Source organism: Heterodontus francisci, chromosome 4, assembly GCF_036365525.1.
Source record: "Heterodontus francisci isolate sHetFra1 chromosome 4, sHetFra1.hap1, whole genome shotgun sequence".
Classification (NCBI taxonomy): domain Eukaryota; kingdom Metazoa; phylum Chordata; class Chondrichthyes; order Heterodontiformes; family Heterodontidae; genus Heterodontus; species Heterodontus francisci.
This window is the reverse complement of record NC_090374.1, coordinates 134,053,059-134,068,869: the sequence shown is the minus strand read 5'-3', so window position 1 is coordinate 134,068,869 and position 15,811 is coordinate 134,053,059.

Sequence of the window (15,811 nt, the reverse complement as noted above, 5' to 3'; positions counted from 1 at the left end):
TAAATAATAACTTGAATTTTATAGCATCTCTAATGTAAAAATGTCTCAAGGAATTTTATGACTGACCACTGGAATCAATGCTAAAGCTATAGTTTCTGAAATGTTTAAATTTTGCATGTAATTCAATCAATGTGAAAGGTACGAAAGATTACAGCAGTCTTAGGCACAAGTGCATGGTGAATTATCTAGAAATTTAGATAGATTCAAGTAAGAAGAACAAAAATGTGGAAATAATAAAGAGGCTATTCATCCTATCTATATCAGCTGCATCCAGTGAAACCAGTATTCCTGGCAAGAACGGATATAATTGGTAATTATGCTGTTAATCATGCCTGGAACCACACTACAGTAACTGACTGGGATTGATTTAATGCAGATAGTTTGTAACTATCCTCCACTCGGAGAATTTTTCTGGAGAAATCACCTTGCTTTTATCGGGAGATGTTGCCGTAGTTTTAGATCATGAGTTTTGTTTGCTGTAATTTGTTCAGACTCTTTAAATAGTATACTGTTTAAGTAGAGTCTGTTTGCGGAGTAAATAGACTTTGCTGAAAATACACTGTATTATGTGAGTCCTGCAGTAAGTCTTGCCCGCCTCCAACTCTTTGGCTGACTCAGTGGTGTTACGACCAGGTGCGAAAGGGATCCAGGGCTCTTTCTCAGCCTTCACCTATTCTTACTGTAACAGGATTTAATTTGAAACACACCATTTTTTTTTAGCTCCCGCTTAGTGAATCCTTGTTCACTAACTTCCAATTATAAGGCAAAGAAACTAGCCAAACAGATTTTCTGAGTTTTAAAGACAAAAGATTAAACTTTATTAAACTTAAACTCTAATTTGATTAACGCCTACGGATACGCGACGCGCCCATGCTAGCATGCATATGCGATACACACATGCAGATAGAGACAGAAAAGAGCAGAAGAAATAAAGTGGAAAAGTTTGAGGCAATATCTGAAGATGGTTTTGGTTACTGTTCTTCGAGCTCGCTGTAGAGTCCTTGATTATAGGTAAGTCTTGCTTTTTGTTGGGGCCCGGTATTCTTCTAAAACCTTGTTTGACATAGGGTAATTTTTATCTCTTGAAGTTCATGCATCCTCAGTGGGTCCAGGGGCTTGTGAGAAAGAGATGGGATTAGACAGGACAGGTCTTCTCACTCCAGGAGCAAACTGTCTTTCCGAGTTCAAAAACTCTGTGACTAGTCCTAAAAACCCTGGTTTAACCAGTTCTGGCTTTTGTGGATTGTATCACCTTAGCAGTTTCTGGAATGCTCTTCCTTACACCTTCAATGTCTGGTGATCAAAATCCATTGTAGGTTGAATGTGTCAGGGAATGGTCCTTTTGGCCTCACAAGCACTGTCTGTTAGTATGCAAATGTTTTTCAGCTAAGTGTCTGGCAGCCCTTGTAACAGACCTTCTCTTCTTTCCAGCAAGTTTAAAATCAATATTCATATGACAAAATTAATATGCCTCATTCTTGGCAGGTGGGGCCTACATGACATTGGTTTCAGTAGCACTCTGATCTCATCACCTCACCATTTGGATATCTTGCAGTTTATTCAAAAATAACCCAGATCCCCTGCTTGCTTTGAATGTTTCAGGCAAACTTTCCCCGAGGCTATTGAAAACAGGACGATGAGCAGTGTAGCTAGAGAGATGGATCAATCTTCAGCCAGAAGTGCCAAGTTATTGATCCATCTCGACCTCCTCCTGAAGTCCCCAGCATCACAGATACCAGACGTCCGCCAATTCGATTCACCCCGCATGATATGAAGAAACGACTGAAGGCACTGGATACTGAAAAGGCTATGGGCCCTGACAATATTCCGGCAATAGTACTGAAGACTGCTCCAGAACATGCCATGCAACTAGCCAAGCTATTCCAGTACAGCTATAACACTGGCATCTACCCAGCAATGTGGAAAATTGCCCAGGTATGTCCTGTACACAAAAAGCAGGACAAGTCCAACCTGGCCAATTATCGCCCCATCAGTCGACTCTCAATCATCAATAAAGTGATGGAAGGTGTCATTGACAGTGCTATCAAGCAGCACTTGCTTAGCAATAACCTGCTCACTGACACTCAATTTGGGTTCCGCCAGGGCCACTCAGCTCCTGACCTAATTACAGCCTTGGGTCAAACATGGACAAAAGAACTGAATCAAGAGGTGAGGTGAGAGTGACTGCCCTTGACATCAAGGCAGCATTTGACTGAGTATGGCATCAAGGAGCCCTAGCAAAACTGAAGTCAATGGGAATCAGGGGGAAAACTCTCCACTGGTTGGAGTCATACCTATCGCAAAGGAAGATGGTTGTGGTTGTTGGAGGTCATTCATCTCAGCTCCAGGACATTACTGCAGGAGTTCCTCAGGGTAGTGTCCTAGGCCCAACCATCTTCAGCTGCTTCATCAATGACCTTTCTTCAATCATAAGGTCAGAAGTGGGATGTTCGCTGATGGTTACACAACGTTCAGCACCATCTCCTCAGACACTGAAGCAGTCCGTGTAGAAATGCAGCAAGACCTGCACAATATCCAGATTTGGACTGATAAGTGGCAAGTAACATTTGCACCACACAAGTGCCTGGCAATGACCATCTCCAACAAGAGAGAATCGAACCATCTCCCCTTGCCATTCAATGGCATTACGATCGCTGAATCCCCCACTATCAACATCCTAGGGGTTACCATTGACCGGAAACTGAACTGGAGTAGCCATATAAATACCGTGGCTGCAAGAGCAGGTCAGAGGCTAGGAATCCTGTGGCGAGTAACTCACTTCCTGACTCCCCAAAGCCTGTCCACCATCTACAAGGCACAAGTCAGGACTGTGATGGAATATTGTCCACTTGCCTGCATGGATGCAGCTCCAACAACACTCAAGAAGCTTGACGCCATCCAGACCAAAGCAGCCCGCTTGATTGTCAGCCCATCCACAACAATCACTCCCTCCACCACCGATGCACAGTGGCAGCAGTGTGTACCATCTACAAGATGTACTGCAGCAAAGCACCAAGGCTCCTTAAACAGCACCTTCCAAACCCATGACCTCTATCAACTAGAAGGACAAGGGCAACAAATGCAAGTTCCTCTCCAAGTCACACACCATCCTGACTTGGAACTATATCGCCGTTCCTTCATTGTCGCTGGGTCAAAATCCTGGAAATCTCTTCCTAACAGCACTGTGGGTGTACCTACCTCACAAGGACTGCAACAGTTCAAGAAAGCAGCTCACCACCACCTTCTCAAGAGAAATTAGGGATGGGCAATAAATGCTGGCCAAGCCAGCGACACCCACATCCCATGAATGAATAAAAAAAAGTACTGTGGATGCTGGAAATCTGAAATAAATCTGGTGAAAGGTCATCGTCCTGTAATGTTAACTCTGTTTCTCTCTCTAAAGATGCTTCCTGACCTTCTGATTATTTCCAGCATATCCGTACAGTGGGGTTAGGTCCACCAGCTGGCCAAGCATCACAGATCTCCTCATTTAGAAAAATTGTTTGTTTACTATTCAGTATCCATTAAGTGGCAGGTGCCGGTACAGTGAAGTTGTGATTTATGCCCTTACCTGGTCTAATAAAGAATTGTTCTGCTTGGATATAATTGATCCAAACCTATATCAATTATTAAAATGCACAAGTTACTAACTAGTATTCAGAAAGGCCGAGAAAGATTTGGACCATGAAATTGGGCGCTGTCATGCTGCTGATGACGGTGCTACAGAAGTCCTGAAGGCAAATATGGCAGCCAGAATGCTTCCGGCCACCTCCAATTCAGCTCGTGCAGCGCGCCCTGACTGATAGGGCACTACCACGGGCATGCATGTGCCAGAAGCATGCAGAATGGAAAGATTATGATATCAAACATCCTCTGTGGCTGACTTAACGCATATTCTACCAATTTTAATCATGCAGGTCCAGTTAACACCCTCTCCTATTCACTCAGAGCTGACTATGCATGATGGCCCCCACCCCCATGTGTTATTTAGTGTTATTTAAAGGGTCAGCCGTTCAACATGCAGACGAGGTGCTTTTCAGTTACTTTTGTGCTTGCCGGTTTGTGGAAGTACTGTGGTGTATTCTTGGAGGAGATTTGGTGACTTGTTTAATTTTGAAAAGCAAAATTTGCTGATTCCTGTCAAGGAGGTCAGATGAGTTTTCTGCCCTGTGCACAGAAAGTCTGCTAGAGTTATGGGGGCCAAGAGTTCCTCTTGGTTTGCAACTGTAGGATCGGAATCCCCTCCAACTGGGAAAATTTATGGGCTATAAAATTCAGACCCACAGACATGCTTTGACCTCATGTTTGGATTACAATATAAAAAGCCACACTGCTGCCAGCAGCACAGGCTGGGCAGAAAAGGGTTAATTTGGACATTCAGAAAAGACATTGGCTCATCAAAAGGAATTCAAACATTGACTGAGTGCTTTCAATGGAACAATGGTACCAAAGGAAAAGCCATCACCTACCATAGGCTAATGCAATTAAGAGACTGATTACCCTGCACAATGGTACAAGGGACATGCCATCGATATGATAATTAAGGCCAGCATTAAAGGCAATGGTACTGGAATCTGGCCATTATAACTGTGATTGATCCCTCTCGAGGAGAGAGATGAGATGTTCACACCTTCCAGCAACCTCAGAGCCAGCTGGTTACTGTACTGCCTCAAACAGCAGGAGGCTTTGTTTTAAACAACGTGAGAGTTTGAAGATTTGTCTGGGTTATTTCAGTTACAGAAGGACTGTACTGTTGCACTGATCAGATTGGTCTGAAGATTTGTTTGAGTTATTTCTTCCATATTATTTCTCCCATTATGAGCGGATCAAATTTGTTTGGGCTATGCACAAAATAAACTAAGGATGTTTACCTGCTGCACACGGCACAGCATGAACAATAGAACATGTGTCTTAGAAATCCTGAGTCAGTTTATTATAAAAAGCAGCCGCATTGGAGTGACTGTGCTGCAGTTATGTGAAGATGGACGGGGACTGATCATCTCTGATCCAGGCCTACAATCAACATCAGTAACGACCAGCCATGTGGGTGTACGTTTTTCAGTCAAATCTTGAAGGGGTTTGTACTGTGGGGGCTGCAGGAAGAAGAAGGGTCAAGATTGGTCATCAGGACCTACAATCAACACCGGGGCCGACCGGCCATGTGCATGATTATAAGTGTTTTCAGCAAAATCGTAGTGATCTTGGTCTGAGGGGTTGGGACAAAAGCGTAGTGTTTTTGCCCATATTTGTGTTCAGCCAATTCGTAGTGATATTGATCTGAGGGTTTGGAACAAAGCGTAGTGTTTTGCCTGTATTTGTGGTTCAGCCTAATAGTAGTGATCTTAGTCTGAGGGGTTGAAACAAAAGCCTGGTGTTTTTGCCTGTAATTTGTAAGTTTGAGCCAAGTCGGAGTGACTTTGTTTTGGGTAACTGGGAACAGTGGTTAAATCACTGAAGGTTTCAGCTGGGAATTGGAGGGTGTCAATTTTAAGTTACTGCAAGAGGTTTTGTACTGAGGACAGTTTTGTTTTATTTCTGTTTCAACTAACCATAGAGATGTCTGTATTAGGGATATTATTGGATTCAATAAAACAACAATTCATGGTTAAGTCAAACCCTGTTTCGTGTGCAATTTTGTTCTTGCAGTTCCTAAACTCCAAGAACTGTAGTAAGGGGGTATGGGAATGGAACCTCTTACAGAATGAAACAGGGACATGGAGCACATGGTGCAGAGAGGGGAAGTTGTACTCATGGAGAGAAGGAGGAGGGCCCTCCCACCAATTGTATTCAGGGAGGACATCTCCTACCTTCACCTCAGCCAAGAGCAATCTTTGAGGCATCTACAGTTCACCAAGGAGGAGGTCACTGAACTGTGCCACCTCCTTCAACATGACCTAGAGCCACACAGTAGGGCAAGGACAGCTTCCAGGTGGGAGCAGGCAATGTAACCAACATTTCCCAGTTCGCTGTCCATTGCTACATCAGAGAGGTGATGAAGCCCTTGTATGCCAGGAGAGGGGACTTCATAATAAAAACAAGAAATGCTGGAAATACTCAGCAGGTCTGGCAGCATCTGTGGAGAGAGAAGCAGAGTTAACGTTTCAGGTCAGTGACCTTTCAGCAGAACTAGCAAAGGCTAGAAATGTAATAGCTTGTCAGCAAATAAAGCAGGGGTGGGGCAAAAGATAACAAAAGAGCAGGTGTTGATAGGATAGAGGGTCACAGAGAATAACTGACCAGAAGGTCATGAAGCAAAGGCAAAGGGTGTGTTAATGGTGTGGTGAAAGACAAAGCGTTAGTGCAGAGAGGGTGTTAAATGACAGAATAATGAACAGCCCTGGCCAAAAGCAGAAACATGAGAAAAAACAGTGGGCAGACACATGGTAAAGGGGGCTTCATAGCCTTCTGTCTTACTACAGAGAAGCAGCAGGAGTGGGCAAGTGGCTTAGACAGGGTAGTGGGATTCCCAATGGGGCAGGGAGCCATTGACTGAATGCATGTGGCTCTGCAGGCCTCATGTGTAAACAGGGAGATGTAAAGGAATCACAAGGGCTACCACTCTATCAACATGCAGTTGGTGTGTGACCATGCACAGAAAATCATGTGGTGAATGCCCGCTATCGTGGCATCTGTCACAATGACTTCATTGTGAGGCAGTCAACTGTACCTATCATCTTTGGGCCACTGTGACTGGCTGGCTGCTTGGTGAAAGTGGCTAAGTCTCAAACCTGGGCGAAATGTATCCCAGGCTGCTAGGAGAAGTAAGAGAGGAAAGAATAGAGGCTCTGACCATCATTTTCTAATCCTCTCTGGCTACATGCATGGTGTCAAAGGACTAGAAGACTGCTAACATTGTACCGTTGTTCAAAAAGGGATGAAGAGATAAACCGAGTAATTACAGGCCAACCTCGGTGGTGCGCAAATGACTGGAAAAATTCTGAGAGACAATATTAATCATTAATTAGAAAAGCACAGATTAATCAAGGACAGTCAGCATGGATTTGTTAAGGGAAGACGTGTTTGACTAACTTGATTGGCTTTTTTGAGGAGGTAACAAGGATGGTGGATGAGGATAGCATGTTTGATGTAGTCTACATGGATTTTAGCAAGTCTTTTGACAAGGTCCCAAATGGCAGACTGGTCAGAAAAGTAAGAGTCCACGGGATCCAAGGGAAAGTGGCAGGTTGGACACAAAATTGGCTCAGTGGCAGGAAGCAAAGGTCAATGGATGTCTTTAGGCTGGAAGGCTGTTTCCAATAGGGGTCCACAGGGCTCAGTCCCTTGCCTTTCATGGTATATATCAATGATTTAGATTCAAATGTAGGGGGGCATGATCAAGAGGTTTGCAGATGATACCAAAATTGGTCATGTGGTTACAGTGAGGAAGAAGAATGTAGACTGCAGGAAGATATCAATGGACTGGTCAGGTGGGCAGAAAAATGGTAAATGGAATTCAGTCCAGCAAAGTGTGAGGTAATGAATTTGGGGAGGGCAAACAAGGCAAGGGAATACACAATAAACAGTAGGATACTGAGAAGTATAGAGGAACACAGGGACCTTGGAGTATATGTCCACAGCTTCCTGAAGGTGGTAGGACAGCTTGATAAGGCAGTTAAGAAGACATGTAGGATACTTTCCTTTATTAGCCAAGGCACAGAATATAAGAGAAGGGAAGTTATGCTAGAACTGTACAAAACACTAGTTAGGCTATAGTTGACTACTACTACAGTTTCACTCACCACATTACAGGAAGGATGTGATCATACTAAAGAGGGTACAGAGGAGATGTACAAGGATGTTGCCAGGAATACAGATTGGACAGGCTTGCTTTGGAACAGAGAAGGCTAAGGGGAGATTTAATTGAGGTGTATAAAATTATGAGGGACCTAGTTAGAGTGGATAAGGAGAATCTATTTCCCTTAGCACAAAGGTCAATGACCAGGGGCCATAGATTTAAAGTAATTGGCAGAAGGATCAGAGGGGAGTTGAGGAGAAACTTTCTCACCCAGAGGGCAGTTGAAACACAAGAACACAAGAAGTAGGAGCAGAAGTAGATCATATGGCCCATCGAGCCTGCTCCGCCATTCAATACAATCATGGCTGATCTTGGGCTTCAATTTCACTTTCCTGCCTGCTCCCCACATCCCTTCATTCCCTGAAAGACCAAAAATCTATCTATCCTTGCCTTAAATATAGTCAATGAGGGAGCATCCACAACCCTCTAGGGTAAAAAATTCCAAAGATTCACAACCCTTTGAGTGAAATAATTTCTCCTCATCTCCGTCCTGAATTATCGGCTCCTGATCCTGAGACTGTGCCCCGGTGTTTTAGATTCCTCGACCCCAGTGGGAACAATCTCTCAGCTTCCACCCTATCAGAATCTTGCAAGTCTCAATTAGATCGCCTCTCATTCTTCTGAACTCCAGAGAATATAGGCCCAATTTACTCAGCCTCTCATCATAGGACAACCCCCTCATCCCAGGGACCAATTTAGTAAATCCTCGCTGCACTGCCTCCAGTGCAAGTATTTACTTTCTTAAAGGGGTCTGGAACTCACTGCCTGAAATGATGGTAGAGGAAAAAACCCTCATTGCATTTAAAAAAATACTTGAATAAGCACTTAAATATAATTGAAACATGTAAAAATCTTGAGGGGCTTGACAGGGTAGATGCTGAGAAAATGTCTCCCCAGTCTGGGGAAACTAGAACATGGGGTCACAGACACAGAATATGGAGTTGGCCACTTAGGACTGAGATCAGGAGAAACCTGTTCACTCGAATGGGTGTGAATCATTGGAATTCTCTACCCCAGAGAGCTATAAATGTTCCGTCGCTGAATATATTCAAGTCAGAGGTTGATAGATTTTTGTGTATGAAGGGAATTAAGGGATATGGGGATAGTGTAGGAAGGTGGAGTTGAGGTGGAAAATCAGCCATGATCTTATTGAATGGTACAGCAAGCAGGAAGGGCCAGATAGCCTACTCTAGGTTCCATTGCTTATATGTTTATTGTCTTAAAGTGCTGTAGCTACGCACCAACAGCTGGAAAGTGGGATTAGATTGGATAGTTTGAAAAGGGGCATAAGGCAGAAATAGGGCGGCACAGTGGCGCAGTGGTTAGCTCCGCAGCCTCACAGCTCCAGTGACCCGGGTTCAATTCTGGGTACTGCCTGTGTGGAGTTTGCAAGTTCTCCCTGTGTTTGCGTGGGTTTCCTCCGGGTGCTCCGGTTTCCTCCCACATGCCAAAGACTTGCAGGTTGATAGGTAAATTGGCCATTAGCAATTGCCCCCAGTATAGGTAGGTGGTAGGGAAATATAGGGACAGGTGGGGATGAGGTAGGAATATGGAATTAGTGTAGGATTAGTATAAATGGGTGGTTGATGGTCGGCACAGACTCGGTGGGCCGAAGGGCCTGTTTCAGTGCTGTATCTCTAAACTAAACTAAACTATTGCCAGGCTGAATATTCCAGGTGACATCAGATGCACTGGGGTCTGTCACAGCAGGCCCCATGATGCAGAGCACCATCTCCTCTGTGAGAGTTTAGGTGATGCAGCTTGCCTGATTACCTCTGGTTCTGCTCTCTTTCCTCCTCTTATGGGCCACCTTGTGCTGCAAGAGAGATGGAACAATATTTGTGAGTGTGTTGCAATGTGTATGGGTGATATGCCTGGTATAACTGAATAGTTGGAGCTATTTAAAAGCAGCGAGAAGTGGGTGTGAGGCTGGCAGCATTGGAAGGTGTGAGAGTGAGATGGAGTATCTGAATGTTTGGTCTGACTCCTGGGGCTGAATTTTATTAGTGCGCCGCACATCACGGCGGCCTTCAGGTGTGGATGCACCATCGCTGAGCCCCCGCGATATTTCGCGTGGGGTTCATTCAAATGGAAGGGCGAAGCAGCCGCACCTGATTTCGTAGAGGGGACGCTGTTCCATCCCCAGCAACGGTGTCCCGCGCCACTGCACAGCCACCGGTACCATTTTTAAAGGGCTTTGGGCCCTTCAGTCTCATTAAAAGTTTTAAAGTGACAGCATGCTTGAAAGTGCAGACATGCATTTATTCCCATTTTCAATTCTCTGTCCCATCTTTCTTTTCTTTTGGGCCTCCTTATCTCGAGAGACAATGGATACGCGCCTGGAGGTGGTCAGTGGTTTGTGAAGCAGCGCCTGGAGTGGCTATAAAGGCCAATTCTGGAGTGACAGGCTCTTCCACAGGTGCTGCAGAGAAATTTGTTTGTTGGGGCTGTTGCACAGTTGGCTCTCCCCTTGCGCCTCTGTCTTTTTTCCTGCCAACTACTAAGTCTCTTCGACTCGCCACAATTTCGCCAGACATACATTTATTCCCATTTTCAATTCTCTGTCCCATACCCTTAATGAATAATGCATTGATTTTTTTGTCCCATCCCCCTGCAAAAAAGTGAGTTTTCACTCACGACCTTTCCACCCCAAACTTTATTTCCTTTGGCCCTAAACCCCTTCCCACCATCCCCTCAACCAATCAGAGCAGTTTTCCCCACTCCGCCCCCGCCCTGAAATTTTCACTCCTCCCCCATTCCCACCAGCGTCATGCCTCAGAACTCCAAATGGAGTTCCGAAGGCCGCGCGAGTTGTAGCCAACGGCCGTAATATGGGCGTGGGACAGTCGGCAGGACAAGGTAAGTTGATTTGCATGTTTATTTAATTAATTTTAATATTTAAATGAAGGCCTCGCCACCAAGCGGCGGGGGGCCGCACCGAGGTCTCGCTGCTGCCGGTAAAATGCGGAGGGCCTTCTTAGCGTCGAGGGTCGTGACGGGCCGCTCCCACAAGTATTTTATGGGCCCCCCTGCCACGAACCCCAACGTCAAGGGGCTGGTAAAATTTAGCCCCTGATTGCTGATGGGTGAGTGATGGGGGTGTGGTGCATTGAGTAGTGTGAAAGGTTTGTGGTGCAGTAGGTAGGAGATGTCCTTTGAAGATGTATTCATTGACTTTGACCACCTGTGTGAGGTCATTGAACATCTTGCTGCACAGCTGCCAGCTCCTCAGGGCCAGACTCTGGCAATTGACCTCACTGACCACCTTGTTCCATTCTCTTCTGAGGGTGTGCTTTTAGGGCCTCCTGTTCTCCTGCGGAAACATTGGGCAAGATTTTAACTCATTCAAAACCCACTCACTTGCACAGAGTTAAAATTGGGCCAGTTATTTCTCTCCTCCTTTCCACCTCCTCTACTAATGCCTCCAGCGCAGCATTGACAAATCTGAGAGCCCTCTCTATTACCTGTTGCTCTATTGTTTGTGCTTCTCCGTGTAGCCAATTCCTCCAGAGAGAGCCAGCAGCAGCTTCTGTACAATAAATGAAGCTCCCCTTTAAGAGAGGCAGTCCACCTTTAAGATGTGCAGGTTATTTGAACCATGTACTCGTCATACACGTGTCTGTGACCCTTGTTGAGCGTGCAGACAGCCAGCAGAGGATTCAGCACTGGGCTACACATGTGCTGCCTCTCTTAATGGGACTGGGCGTGTGGTAATTGCAGATCGTGATCCCCGTGCCCATATATATATATATAATGTCCAGGTTAAACTGCATGTTTAATATCATTCCTCAGAGGTGCAAACAGGCTGGCTCAAGAATAGACAAACATTCTAATCTTTATCTGGGAGGGAAAACCTCCTACTGAGAGTAGAGTTGAAGTGGGGATATAGCCTGCTGGATCCAAATGATATGAGTGGACATTCAAACTTCAGAACATAGCACAGTGAATTTGCATGATAAAGGATGTGGGTTGACTGAAGATGGAGAACGTGCAGTACCCAAGGTCACATCCCTTAAGAATTAATTCTATATTTCTACCACAGACTTGAAGTCTCAAAATGAACTAATACGCTGCTCTTATTCATTTGCTCATGATCACTGCTTTAAAGCTACCATAGCAACCGTCTCATTGAGAGGAATCATTATTTTATATATCAAAGGCCAATAGTGTTCTCGGACCATGAAAGTGGAAACCAGCTGTTCTGGAGCTTTAGATGGAAGACAGTCTTTTAAATCATTCCAACAAATTAGGCAGTAATTCATGCTGCCCTATAAACAATTTTACTAGTTCTTGCAGCTTAGAAGGGCATTCTGCAACTATAGGAAGCATTTGAATCCCTCAGAATACAATTTCTTTATTCAGCAGAGAGTCAACAAGCCTCATTTTCTAGCCAAAGCCTATCATATTTTCAGTAATATAGTGTAATTTACAGAACCTAAGAAGGTCTGGGCATGAGATCTTGAGCCTGCATTCACACACCTCAATTAACAATTTGTTTCAAAGCATATTTAGCATCTAGCCGTGTGTGGGATGAGATTGATTCAATGAAAGCTCCTTCAGTGATTCTGTTATATGCTGCATTCAATAACTCTGTTTGGCTACTCATCAGAGGTAAGGTGACTCAGAGGAAGGTCCCTGCTTCATATTATAGTATTGCCATAAAACCTCCCTCTTCTGGGGACTATGATAACTGCCATGGACCTGTTGTGAAATAGCTATTGGTAATATCCTAAAGTATGATTATTGGGATTAATGCCTGCGGTGAAAGCTCTACAGCGTTAATGCAGAATGGGGTTGAAATTGCTGTACACCAGCAGTGCGAAATATGCTCACTGGGGATAAGCAGCCTGTTTTACACTGCTTTGACTTCAATGGAACAGAAAACTGGGTGCAGTGTAAAATCTGCTACCAATACGTCATCAACCTATTTCTACTGGTATATACTCCTTGCTCAGCATGATAGAGCCTCCCTCAAATGGCTCGGAACGCATACTGTCCATCCGACTGCTCACCACCTCATGTCCAGTACACCTACTCAGCATCTATGCTCCAACACTCTGCTCCCCACCTGAAGCTAAAGACCAGTTCTACGAGGAACTCCAAAACATCATGAGCAGCATCCCCAACACGGAATACCTGTTCCTGATGGGGGACTTTAATGCCAGGGTTGGGGCTGACCATGACTCATGGCCCTCCTGCCTTGGGCGCTATGGCGTTGGAAGGATGAATGAGAATGGGCAGAGACTGCTTGAGTTGTGGACCTATCATAACCTCCTCAGCACCAACTCGTTCTTTCACACTAAACCCTGTCACCAGGTTTCATGGAGGCACCCAAGATCGCGTCGTTAGCACCAGCTAGACCTCATTGTCACAAGGCGAGCCTCCTTAAACAGTGTTCAAATCACACGCAGCTTCCACAGTGCGGACTGCGACACCGACCACTCCCTGGTGTGCAGCAAGGTTAGACTTAGACCAAAGAAGTTGCATCATTCCAAGCAGAAGGGCCACCCACGCATCAACACGAGCAGAATTTCTCATCCACAGCTGTTACAAAAATTTCTAAATTCACTTGTAACAGCCCTTCAAAACACTCCCACAGGGGATGCTGAGACTAAGTGGGCCCACATCAGAGACGCCATCTATGAGTCAGCTTTGACCACCTACGGCAAACGTGCGAAGAGAAATGCAGACTGGTTTCAATCTCATAATGAAGAGCTGGAACCTGTCATAGCTGCTAAGCGCATTGCACTGTTGAACTACAAGAAAGCCCCCAGCGAGTTAACATCCGTAGCACTTAAAGCAGCCAGAAGCACTGCACAAAGAACAGCCAGGCGCTGCGCAAATGACTACTGGCAACACCTATGCAGTCATATTCAGCTGGCCTCAGACACCGGAAACATCAGAGGAATGTATGATGGCATTAAGAGAGCTTTTGGGCCAACCATCAAGAAGATCGCCCCCCTCAAATCTAAATCAGGGGACATAATCACTGACCAACGCAAACAAATGGACCGCTGGGTTGAGCACTACCTAGAACTGTACTCTAGGGAGAATGTTGTGACTGAGACTACCCTCAATGCAGCCCAGCCTCTACCAGTCATGGATGAGCTGGACATACAGCCAACAAAATCGGAACTCAGTGATGCCATTGATTCTCTAGCCAGTGGAAAAGCCCCTGGGAAGGATAGCATTACCCCTGAAATAATCAAGAGTGCCAAGCCTGCTATACTCTCAGCACTACAGGAACTGCTTTGCCTGTGCTGGGACGAGGGAGCAGTGCCTCAGGACATGCGCGATGCCAATATCATCACCCTCTATAAAAGCAAAGGTGACCGGGGTGACTGCAACAACTACCGTGGAATCTCCCTGCTCAGCATAGTGGGGAAAGTCCTTGCTCGAGTCGCTCTAAACAGGCTCCAGAAGCTGGCCGAGCGCGTCTACCCTGAGGCACAGTGTGGTTTTCGTGCAGAGAGATCGACCGTTGACATGCTGTTCTCCCTTCATCAGATACAGGAGAAATGCCGCGAACAACAGATACCCCTTTACATTACTTTCATTGATCTCACCAAAGCCTTTGACCTCGTCAGCAGACGTGGTCTCTTCAGACTACTAGAAAAGATTGGATGTCCACCAAAGCTACTAAGTATCATCACCTCATTCCATGACAATATGAAAGGCACAATTCAACATGACGGCACCTCATCAGACCCCTTTCCTACCCTGAGTGGTGTGAAACAGGGCTGTGTTCTCGCACCTACACTTTTTGGGATTTTCTTCTCCCTGCTGCTTTCACATGCGTTCAAGTCTTCTGAAGAAGGAATTTTCCTCCACACAAGATCGGGGGCAGGTTGTTCAACCTTCCCCGTCTAACAGCAAAGTCCAAAGTACGGAAAGTCCTCATCAGGGAACTCCTCTTTGCTGACGATGCTGCTTTAACATCTCACACTGAAGAGTGCCTGCAGAGTCTCATCGACAGGTTTGCGGCTGCCTGCAATGAATTTAGCCTGACTATCAGCCTCAAGAAAACGAACATCATGGGGCAGGACGTCAGAAATGCTCCATCCATCAATATTGGTGACCACGCTCTGGATGTGGTTCAAGAGTTCACCTACCTAGGCTCAACTATCACCAGTAACCTGTCTCTGGATGCAGAAATCAACAAGCGCATGGGAAAGGCTTCCACTGCTATGTCCAGACTGGCCAAGAGAGTGTGGGAAAATGGCGCACTGACACGGAACACAAAAGTCCGAGTGTATCAAGCCTGTGTCCTCAGTACCTTGCTCTACGGCAGCGAGGCCTGGATAATGTATGTCAGCCAAGAGTGATGTCTCAATTCATTCCATCTTCGCTGCCTCCGGAGAATACTTGGCATCAGGTGGCAGGACCGTATCTCCAACACAGAAGTCCTCGAGGCGGCCAACATCCCCAGCTTGTACACACTACTGAGTCAGCGGCGCTTGAGATGGCTTGGCCATGTGAGCCGCATGGAAGATGGCAGGATCCCCAAAGACACATTGTACAGCGAGCTCGCCACTGGTATCAGACCCACCGGCTGTCCATGTCTCCGCTTTAAAGACGTCTGCAAACGCGACATGAAGTCCTGTGACATTGATCACAAGTCGTGGGAGTCAGTTGCCAGCGTTCGCCAGAGCTGGCGGGCAGCCATAAAGGCGGGGCTAAAGTGTGGCGAGTCGAAGAGACTTAGCATTTGGCAGGAAAAAAGACAAAAGCGCAAGGGGAGAGCCAACTGTGTAACAGCCCCGACAAACACTTTTTTCTGCAGCACCTGTGGAAGAGCCTGTCACTCTAGAATTGGCCTTTATAGCCACTCCAGGTGCTGCTCCACACACCACTGACCACCTCCAGGCACTTACCCATTGTCTCTCGAGATAAGGAGGCCAAAGAAGATAGAAATCTGAACCTCAATGACTCTACCAGCATAGTTCATGGTACAGGCATTTTGTTCTGACACTCAAAAGAGTCACCCATATATTAGCACTAGATTAATGTGTTCTT